Source organism: Barbatula barbatula (genome assembly GCF_947034865.1).
Source record: "Barbatula barbatula genome assembly, chromosome: 10".
Classification (NCBI taxonomy): Eukaryota; Metazoa; Chordata; class Actinopteri; order Cypriniformes; family Nemacheilidae; genus Barbatula; species Barbatula barbatula.
The window spans coordinates 5,446,676-5,459,170 of record NC_136773.1 but is presented as its reverse complement, the minus strand read 5'-3'; positions in this window follow the sequence as shown (position 1 = coordinate 5,459,170).

Genomic DNA, 12,495 nt, shown 5'->3' with positions numbered 1-12,495 from the left:
TGTTGTACACATTTGTAAAAGCAAACTCTCTGTTCGATGTGAAACGGGGCTTTTAGGACATCTAGTGTAAGGAAAACAACGTTGCATGATATTACCAATCCTGTTTCGGAGCTACAGTATATACTCGTTTATGCTCTTTCGCAAATGCAACGCTTGGGGGGTGATGTGAAATTGTCATGAGATATCTTCTTTTTGATAAACGCATGGCTTTTACCACAAGATGACCTCTACCACTAGACGTCGTCATCACTTCTTCGATCGTTCCTAACAATTATTTATTAATAAAAATTAAAATCATATTTATTACAGTCTCTTATTCATATTTATTACAGTCTGTTGTTCATACAACGCTAATCAATATTCGGTTATGTGTGTTTGTGTGGCACTTTTAGGAGTGTCATTCATCAATTCAGTAAGTACTTTTAAACTCTTTTTATACTGGCTTTTACTTCTGTAAAGAAAATGAGAATCTGATTTGTCTTCTCCTTTCAATTGAACGTTTGCACCCCTTCGCCAGTAGAGGGCGTTGTTTGATAACCGTTGACAGTTGTAAAGGTTTCCTAATGGGTTTTAGCTGCTGAATGAATTAATTCTTTAGGTTCGAGCACACAGGCTGATCTCAGACCACAGTTTCTTAGGGAGTGCCTTAAAGAAAGATTTATTCTGCATACTCACTTTGCCATCCAACTCTTGAAATAACTTTCTTGAACTAATATACATACATATGTATATATATATATATATATATATATATATATATATATATATATATATACATATGTATATATATATATTTAGCCTGTATATCGTGTACATATTGAACAAGATATTATTATGAAGGGATTGAGGGATTTAAGCAATAGTAACTCCAAAAATAAAGCTAGATAACACAATAAAACACAACAAAAACGTGATAACGTAATAAAAAACATGCCTTTAGAAATGTTTTATGAACGGAGTTATCTCATTTTGGAACCAAAGTCTTCATATAGGCTACTTTATAATGGCACTGATTGATGCAAGTAAACAGGCATGAAGCAAGGCACGAGAAGAAAATAAATGAAGTAGCAATACAAATAAGTGATGTGTTTTGAAGAAGAGAGAAAAAATCAAGAAATGAGAAGGAAATGTTATTGGCAGGGGTCTACTCCTCAATCCTCATGAAGTCAACCTGATTCTTTTATTTCTAAAAGTAACATTAATATTTCAGCCAGTGATAGTAAAAAAGCGAGAGAAATCACCTTTAAATTAATTCACAGGTTTTACACAGGTCTAAATGCTTTCTCAAAAGACTTAAGAATGGCATTGATACCCTCTGTTCTTTCTGTTCAGAAAAACCTGAGTCCACTTTACATTTATTTTGGAACTGCTCTTTCACAGTTACATTTTGGTGTGACATTTGTGATTTTATCAATTGTTATGTAAATCCTAATGTTGATTTTAGGAGCACTTCCGGTGGGACGGGTTCACTTCCTGCCGTCGGTGTGGTGTCGCATATGCAGGTCATCTCTTCTGATGCACATGGATGTGTACACAAGTAAAGCTCTCACATTAACGTGTGTCTCTTGTAGACGTACAAAAGAAACAAAAGCTGATGCTCGCCGACGGCATCAGCCCGTTGTCCGAGCGCAGAGACCCAGCGCGCCCTGACGAGCGACTCTAGTAGCATGTTGGCTTGGGCAAGGCGATAGATCACCGTGGCAACCAGATGGTGTCGCGACTGCTTTTATACGGCATACTGGCGACGCTCCAACCGACGACGGTTGGTGATGAAATTTACATTCACGTTTAACGTTGAGAACACGAGTCAGACAGAGCGTTTTTATTGTACACACTTTTGTTGAAAACGGAACTCGAAACACAATGATATTTATAAACGAGTAGTCACAGAATGACATTTCCAGACCTAGCTCATTAATTATGCAAAACAACAGCCAATGGCGGTGCTCCAAGCAATATTTGAATCGGTCATTCACAGATTGTTTGTCTCCAAATAAAGAGCTTTTGCTTATATCGTGTCGTCATTCTTTTCACCACCTAATCAATGAAATCAACGGGACTTGATGTACACATTTGTAAAAGCAAACTCTCTGTTCGATGTGAAACGGGGCTTTTAGGACATCTAGTGTAAGGAAAACAACGTTGCATGATATTACCAATCCTGTTTCGGAGCTACAGTATATACTCGTTTATGCTCTTTCGCAAATGCAACGCTTGGGGGGTGATGTGAAATTGTCATGAGATATCTTCTTTTTGATAAACGCATGGCTTTTACCACAAGATGACCTCTACCACTAGACGTCGTCATCACTTCTTCGATCGTTCCTAACAATTATTTATTAATAAAAATTAAAATCATATTTATTACAGTCTCTTATTCATATTTATTACAGTCTGTTGTTCATACAACGCTAATCAATATTCGGTTATGTGTGTTTGTGTGGCACTTTTAGGAGTGTCATTCATCAATTCAGTAAGTACTTTTAAACTCTTTTTATACTGGCTTTTACTTCTGTAAAGAAAATGAGAATCTGATTTGTCTTCTCCTTTCAATTGAACGTTTGCACCCCTTCGCCAGTAGAGGGCGTTGTTTGATAACCGTTGACAGTTGTAAAGGTTTCCTAATGGGTTTTAGCTGCTGAATGAATTAATTCTTTAGGTTCGAGCACACAGGCTGATCTCAGACCACAGTTTCTTAGGGAGTGCCTTAAAGAAAGATTTATTCTGCATACTCACTTTGCCATCCAACTCTTGAAATAACTTTCTTGAACTAATATACATACATATGTATATATATATATATATATATATATATATATATATATATATACATATGTATATATATATATTTAGCCTGTATATCGTGTACATATTGAACAAGATATTATTATGAAGGGATTGAGGGATTTAAGCAATAGTAACTCCAAAAATAAAGCTAGATAACACAATAAAACACAACAAAAACGTGATAACGTAATAAAAAACATGCCTTTAGAAATGTTTTATGAACGGAGTTATCTCATTTTGGAACCAAAGTCTTCATATAGGCTACTTTATAATGGCACTGATTGATGCAAGTAAACAGGCATGAAGCAAGGCACGAGAAGAAAATAAATGAAGTAGCAATACAAATAAGTGATGTGTTTTGAAGAAGAGAGAAAAAATCATGAAATGAGAAGGAAATGTTATTAGCAGGGGTCTACTCCTCAATCCTCATGAAGTCAACCAGATGCTCTTATTTGTAAAAGTAACGTTAATATTTCAGCCAGGGATAGTAATAAAACGAGAGAAATCACCTTTAAATGAATTCACAGGTTTTACACAGGTCTAAATGCTTTCTCAAAAGACTTAAGAATGGCATTGATACAACTCTGTTCTTTCTGTTCAGAAAAACCTGAGACCACTTTACATTTATTTTGGAACTGCTCTTTCACAGTTACATTTTGGTGTGACATTTGTGATTTTATCAATTGTTATGTAAATCCTAATGTTGATTTTACATACATCAAATGTAATTTTTGGTTTTCATGAATGTGAAAAGAAAAGTGATATTTATTTTATAAACCTTATTTTTCTGTTAGCTAAATTTCACATTCACAAATCTAAATTGTCTAAATGCTCTCCTCTTTTTTTGAGGTTTAAATGCGAGTTGAAAATGTACTTTGAGTAGCCTGTTGAGTTCTCTAAAAACTTAAAAGCTACAAGAACAGTGACTGTGTTTAAGGACTTTGCACCTAATCTGGATTGGAAGACTGAAGGAATTTAGTCTGGACTGAGGGAATCTGGAGCTTGTATTGACAATGGTAATGGTTGTTGTAAATGTTTGTTTTTGTTATCTTCTACAAGCATTTAATTAAAAAAAAGATATATATAAATATATTTCAGGCAGGGATTCGAGCACTTCCGGTGGGACGGGTTCACTTCCTGCGGTTGGTGTAGCGTCGCATATGCAGGTCATCTCTTCTGATGCACATGGATGTGTAGTAAAGCTCTCACATTAACGTGTGTCTCTTGTAGACGTACAAAAGAAACAAAAGCCGATGCTCGCCGACGGCATCAGCCCGTTGTCCGAGCGCAGAGACCCAGCGCGCCCTGACGAGCGACTCTAGTAGCATGTTGGCTTGGGCCAAGGCGATAGATCACCGTGGCAACTTGCTGGTGTCGCGACTGCTTTAATACGGCATATCGGCGACGCTCCAACCGACGACGGTTGGTGAGGAAATTTACATTCACGTTTAACGTTAAGAACACGAGTCAGACAGAGCGTTTTTATTGTACACACTTTTGTTGAAAACGGAACTCGAAACACAATGATATTTATAAACGAGTAGTCACAGAATGACATTTCCAGACCTAGCTCATTAATTATGCAAAACAACAGCCAATGGCGGTTCTCCAAGCAATATTTGAATCGGTCATTCACAGATTGTTTGCCTCCAAATAAAGAGCTTTTGCTTATATCGTGTCGTCATTCTTTTCACCACCTAATCAATGAAATCAACGGGACTTGATGTACACATTTGAAAAAGCAAACTCTCTGTTCGATGTGAAACGGGGCTTTTAGGACATCTAGTGTAAGGAAAACAACGTTGCATGATATTACCAATCCTGTTTCGGAGCTACAGTATATACTCGTTTATGCTCTTTCGCAAATGCAACGCTTGGGGGGTGATGTGAAATTGTCATGAGATATCTTCTTTTTGATAAACGCATGGCTTTTACCACAAGATGACCTCTACCACTAGACGTCGTCATCACTTCTTCGATCGTTCCTAACAATTATTTATTAATAAAAATTAAAATCATATTTATTACAGTCTCTTAATCATATTTATTACAGTCTGTTGTTCATACAACGCTAATCAATATTCGGTTATGTGTGTTTGTGTGGCACTTTTAGGAGTGTCATTCATCAATTCAGTAAGTACTTTTAAACTCTTTTTATACTGGCTTTTACTTCTGTAAAGAAAATGAGAATCTGATTTGTCTTCTCCTTTCAATTGAACGTTTGCACCACTTCGCCAGTAGAGGGCGTTGTTTGATAACCGTTGACAGTTGTAAAGGTTTCCTAATGGGTTTTAGCTGCTGAATGAATTAATTCTTTAGGTTCGAGCACACAGGCTGATCTCAGACCACAGTTTCTTAGGGAGTGCCTTAAAGAAAGATTTATTCTGCATACTCACTTTGCCATCCAACTCTTGAAGTAACTTTCTTGAACTAATATACATACATATGTATATATATATATATATATATATATATATATATATATATATATATATTTAGCCTGTATATCGTGTACATATTGAACAAGATATTATTATGAAGGGATTGAGGGATTTAAGCAATAGTAACTCCAAAAATAAAGCTAGATAACACAATAAAACACAACAAAAACGTGATAACGTAATAAAAAACATGCCTTTAGAAATGTTTTATGAACGGAGTTATCTCATTTTGGAACCAAAGTCTTCATATAGGCTACTTTATAATGGCACTGATTGATGCAAGTAAACAGGCATGAAGCAAGGCACGAGAAGAAAATAAATGAAGTAGCAATACAAATAAGTGATGTGTTTTGAAGAAGAGAGAAAAAATCATGAAATGAGAAGGAAATGTTATTAGCAGGGGTCTACTCCTCAATCCTCATGAAGTCAACCAGATGCTCTTATTTGTAAAAGTAACGTTAATATTTCAGCCAGGGATAGTAATAAAACGAGAGAAATCACCTTTAAATGAATTCACAGGTTTTACACAGGTCTAAATGCTTTCTCAAAAGACTTAAGAATGGCATTGATACCCTCTGTTCTTTCTGTTCAGAAAAACCTGAGTCCACTTTACATTTATTTTGGAACTGCTCTTTCACAGTTACATTTTGGTGTGACATTTGTGATTTTATCAATTGTTATGTAAATCCTAATGTTGATTTTAGGAGCACTTCCGGTGGGACGGGTTCACTTCCTGCCGTCGGTGTGGTGTCGCATATGCAGGTCATCTCTTCTGATGCACATGGATGTGTACACAAGTAAAGCTCTCACATTAACGTGTGTCTCTTGTAGACGTACAAAAGAAACAAAAGCTGATGCTCGCCGACGGCATCAGCCCGTTGTCCGAGCGCAGAGACCCAGCGCGCCCTGACGAGCGACTCTAGTAGCATGTTGGCTTGGGCAAGGCGATAGATCACCGTGGCAACCAGTTGGTGTCGCGACTGCTTTTATACGGCATACTGGCGACGCTCCAACCGACGACGGTTGGTGATGAAATTTACATTCACGTTTAACGTTGAGAACACGAGTCAGACAGAGCGTTTTTATTGTACACACTTTTGTTGAAAACGGAACTCGAAACACAATGATATTTATAAACGAGTAGTCACAGAATGACATTTCCAGACCTAGCTCATTAATTATGCAAAACAACAGCCAATGGCGGTGCTCCAAGCAATATTTGAATCGGTCATTCACAGATTGTTTGCCTCCAAATAAAGAGCTTTTGCTTATATCGTGTTGTCATTCTTTTCACCACCTAATCAATGAAATCAACGGGACTTGATGTACACATTTGTAAAAGCAAACTCTCTGTTCGATGTGAAACGGGGCTTTTAGGACATCTAGTGTAAGGAAAACAACGTTGCATGATATTACCAATCCTTTTTCGGAGCTACAGTATATACTCGTTTATGCTCTTTCGCAAATGCAACGCTTGGGGGGTGATGTGAAATTGTCATGAGATATCTTCTTTTTGATAAACGCATGGCTTTTACCACAAGATGACCTCTACCACTAGAGGTCGTCATCACTTCTTCGATCGTTCCTAACAATTATTTATTAATAAAAATTAAAATCATATTTATTACAGTCTCTTAATCATATTTATTACAGTCTGTTGTTCATACAACGCTAATCAATATTCGGTTATGTGTGTTTGTGTGGCACTTTTAGGAGTGTCATTCATCAATTCAGTAAGTACATTTAAACTCTTTTTATACTGGCTTTTACTTCTGTAAAGAAAATGAGAATCTGATTTGTCTTCTCCTTTCAATTGAACGTTTGCACCCCTTCGCCAGTAGAGGGCTTTGTCTGATAACCGTGGACAGTTGTAAAGGTTTCCTAATGGGTTTTAGCTGCTGAATGATTGAATTCTTTAGGTTCGAGCACACAGGCTGATCTCAGACCACAGTTTCTTAGGGAGTGCCTTAAAGAAAGGTTTATTCTGCATACTCACTTTGCCATCCAACTCTTGAAGTAACTTTCTTGAACTAATATACATACATATATATATATATATATATATAGAGAGAGAGAGAGAGAGAGAGAGAGAGAGAGAGAGAGAGAGACCTGTATATTGTGTACATATTGAACAAGATATTATTATGAAGGGATTGAGGGATTTAAGCCATAGTAACTCCAAAAATACAGCTAGATAACACAATAAAACACAACAAAAACATGATAACATAATAAAAAACATGCCTTTAGAAATGAGAGTTATCTCATATGCAGGTCATCTCTTCTGATGCACATGGATGTGTACACAAGTAAAGCTCTCACATTAACGTGTGTCTCTTGTAGACGTACAAAAGAAACAAAAGCCGATGCACGCCGGCGATCCGACGGGCATCGGCCCGTTGTTTCCGAGCGCAGAGACCAAGCGCCCTGACGAGCGACTCTAGTAGCGTGTTGGCTTGGTGTCAAGGCGATAGGTCCCCGGCCCGAACAGATCTAGCAGGTGTCGCGACTGGTTTTATACGGCACATCGGCGACGCTACAGCCGACGACGGTTGGTGAGAAAATGTACATTCACATTTAACGTTGAGAACACGAGTCAGACAGAACAGAGCATTTTTATTGTACACACTTTTGTTGAAAACGGAACTCGAAACACAATGATATTTGTAAATGAGTAGTCACAGAATGACATTTCCAGACCTAGCTCATTAATTATGCAAAACAACAGCCAATGGCGGTTCTCCAACTGCACACAAAGCAATATTTGAGTCGGTCATTCACAGATTGTTTGAAGTATATAGACATGATATGACTTTGTTTGCTTAATAAGCAGTTTAGATCGTTGGATTACTCTGCAGTAATTGTGGCACATTACTGCAGAGCAATCAGGGTTAAGGTGCCTTGCTCAAGGGCACTTCATCCATGACCCGTGCTGGCTGGCATTGAGATTTGAATCGTCGACCTTCTGATCACAAGCCCAGCGCTTTAACCACTAGGCCACAGCGGACCCCGAGCCGCCTTGGGCGTAATAGACTGGGTTCTAAAGGGTCAGTGCCAGAGGGTCAGCCGGGATTTAAGCAATAGTAACTCCAAAAATAAAGCTAGATAACACAATAATACACAACAAAAACGTGATAACGTAATAAAAAACATGCCTTTAGAAATGTTTTATGAACGGAGTTATCTCATTTTGGAACCAAAGTCTTCATATAGGCTACTTTATAATGGCACTGATTGATGCAAGTAAACAGGCATGAAGCAAGGCACGAGAAGAAAATAAATGAAGTAGCAATACAAATAAGTGATGTGTTTTGAAGAAGAGAGAAAAAATCATGAAATGAGAAGGAAATGTTATTAGCAGGGGTCTACTCCTCAATCCTCATGAAGTCAACCTGATTCTCTTATTTGTAAAAGTAACGTTAATATTTCAGCCAGGGATAGTAATAAAACGAGAGAAATCACCTTTAAATGAATTCACAGGTTTTACACAGGTCTAAATGCTTTCTCAAAAGACTTAAGAATGGCATTGATACCCTCTGTTCTTTCTGTTCAGAAAAACCTGAGACCACTTTACATTTATTTTGGAACTGCTCTTTCACAGTTACATTTTGGTGTGACATTTGTGATTTTATCAATTGTTATGTAAATCCTAATGTTGATTTTACATACATTAAATGTAATTTTTGGTTTTCATGAATGTGAAAAGAAAAGTGATATTTATTTTATAAACCTTATTTTTCTGTTAGCTAAATTTCACATTCACAAATCTAAATTGTCTAAATGCACTCCTCTTTTTTTGAGGTTTAAATGCGAGTTGAAAATGTACTTTGAGTAGCCTGTTGAGTTCTCTAAAAACTTAAAAGCTACAAGAACAGTGACTGTGTTTAAGGACTTTGCTGCACCTAATCTGGATTGGAAGACTGAAGGAATTTAGTCTGGACTGAGGGAATCTGGAGCTTGTATTGACAATGATAATGGTTGTTGTAAATGTTTGTTTTTTGTTATCTTCTACAAGCATTTAATTAAAAAAAAAGATATATATATAAATATATTTCAGGCAGGGATTCGAGCACTTCCGGTGGGACGGGTTCACTTCCTGCGGTTGGTGTAGCGTCGCATATGCAGGTCATCTCTTCTGATGCACATGGATGTGTAGTAAAGCTCTCACATTAACGTGTGTCTCTTGTAGACGTACAAAAGAAACAAAAGTCGATGCTCGCCGACGGCATCAGCCCGTTGTCCGAGCGCAGAGACCCAGCGCGCCCTGACGAGCGACTCTAGTAGCATGTTGGCTTGGGCCAAGGCGATAGATCACCGTGGCAACTTGCTGGTGTCGCGACTGGTTTTATACGGCATATCGGCGACGCTCCAACCGACGACGGTTGGTGAGGAAATTTACATTCACGTTTAACGTTAAGAACACGAGTCAGACAGAGCGTTTTTATTGTACACACTTTTGTTGAAAACGGAACTCGAAACACAATGATATTTATAAACGAGTAGTCACAGAATGACATTTCCAGACCTAGCTCATTAATTATGCAAAACAACAGCCAATGGCGGTTCTCCAAGCAATATTTGAATCGGTCATTCACAGATTGTTTGCCTCCAAATAAAGAGCTTTTGCTTATATCGTGTCGTCATTCTTTTCACCACCTAATCAATGAAATCAACGGGACTTGATGTACACATTTGAAAAAGCAAACTCTCTGTTCGATGTGAAACGGGGCTTTTAGGACATCTAGTGTAAGGAAAACAACGTTGCATGATATTACCAATCCTGTTTCGGAGCTACAGTATATACTCGTTTATGCTCTTTCGCAAATGCAACGCTTGGGGGGTGATGTGAAATTGTCATGAGATATCTTCTTTTTGATAAACGCATGGCTTTTACCACAAGATGACCTCTACCACTAGACGTCGTCATCACTTCTTCGATCGTTCCTAACAATTATTTATTAATAAAAATTAAAATCATATTTATTACAGTCTCTTATTCATATTTATTACAGTCTGTTGTTCATACAACGCTAATCAATATTCGGTTATGTGTGTTTGTGTGGCACTTTTAGGAGTGTCATTCATCAATTCAGTAAGTACTTTTAAACTCTTTTTATACTGGCTTTTACTTCTGTAAAGAAAATGAGAATCTGATTTGTCTTCTCCTTTCAATTGAACGTTTGCACCCCTTCGCCAGTAGAGGGCGTTGTTTGATAACCGTTGACAGTTGTAAAGGTTTCCTAATGGGTTTTAGCTGCTGAATGAATTAATTCTTTAGGTTCGAGCACACAGGCTGATCTCAGAACACAGTTTCTTAGGGAGTGCCTTAAAGAAAGATTTATTCTGCATACTCACTTTGCCATCCAACTCTTGAAGTAACTTTCTTGAACTAATATACATACATATGTATATATATATATATATATATATATATTTAGCCTGTATATCGTGTACATATTGAACAAGATATTATTATGAAGGGATTGAGGGATTTAAGCAATAGTAACTCCAAAAATAAAGCTAGATAACACAATAAAACACAACAAAAACGCGATAACGTAATAAAAAACATGCCTTTAGAAATGTTTTATGAACGGAGTTATCTCATTTTGGAACCAAAGTCTTCATATAGGCTACTTTATAATGGCACTGATTGATGCAAGTAAACAGGCATGAAGCAAGGCACGAGAAGAAAATAAATGAAGTAGCAATACAAATAAGTGATGTGTTTTGAAGAAGAGAGAAAAAATCATGAAATGAGAAGGAAATGTTATTGGCAGGGGTCTACTCCTCAATCCTCATGAAGTCAACCAGATTCTTTTATTTCTAAAAGTAACATTAATATTTCAGCCAGTGATAGTAAAAAAGCGAGAGAAATCACCTTTAAATGAATTCACAGGTTTTACACAGGTCTAAATGCTTTCTCAAAAGACTTAAGAATGGCATTGATACCCTCTGTTCTTTCTGTTCAGAAAAACCTGAGTCCACTTTACATTTATTTTGGAACTGCTCTTTCACAGTTACGTTTTGGTGTGACATTTGTGATTTTATCAATTGTTATGTAAATCCTAATGTTGGTTTTAGGAGCACTTCCGGTGGGACGGGTTCACTTCCTGCCGTCGGTGTGGTGTCGCATATGCAGGTCATCTCTTCTGATGCACATGGATGTGTACACAAGTAAAGCTCTCACATTAACGTGTGTCTCTTGTAGACGTACAAAAGAAACAAAAGCTGATGCTCGCCGACGGCATCAGCCCGTTGTCCGAGCGCAGAGACCCAGCGCGCCCTGACGAGCGACTCTAGTAGCATGTTGGCTTTGGCAAGGCGACAGATCACCGTGGCAACCAGCTGGTGTCGCGACTGCTTTTATACGGCATACTGGCGACGCTCCAACCGACGACGGTTGGTGATGAAATTTACATTCACGTTTAACGTTGACAACACGAGTCAGACAGAGCGTTTTTATTGTACACACTTTTGTTGAAAACGGAACTCGAAACACAATGATATTTATAAACGAGTAGTCACAGAATGACATTTCCAGACCTAGCTCATTAATTATGCAAAACAACAGCCAATGGCGGTGCTCCAAGCAATATTTGAATCGGTCATTCACAGATTGTTTGCCTCCAAATAAAGAGCTTTTGCTTATATGGTATCGTCATTCTTTTCACCACCTAATCAATGAAATCAACGGGACTTGATGTACACATTTGTAAAAGCAAACTCTCTGTTCGATGTGAAACGGGGCTTTTAGGACATCTAGTGTAAGGAAAACAACGTTGCATGATATTACCAATCCTGTTTCGGAGCTACAGTATATACTCGTTTATGCTCTTTCGCAAATGCAACGCTTGGGGGGTGATGTGAAATTGTCATGAGATATCTTCTTTTTGATAAACGCATGGCTTTTACCACAAGATGACCTCTACCACTAGACGTCGTCATCACTTCTTCGATCGTTCCTAACAATTATTTATTAATAAAAATTAAAATCATATTTATTACAGTCTCTTATTCATATTTATTACAGTCTGTTGTTCATTCAACGCTAATCAATATTCGGTTATGTGTGTTTGTGTGGCACTTTTAGGAGTGTCATTCATCAATTCAGTAAGTACTTTTAAACTCTTTTTATACTGGCTTTTACTTCTGTAAAGAAAATGAGAATCTGATTTGTCTTCTCCTTTCAATTGAACGTTTGCACCCCTTCGCCAATAGAGGGCGTTGTTTGATAACCGTTGACAGTTGTAAAGGTTTCCTAATG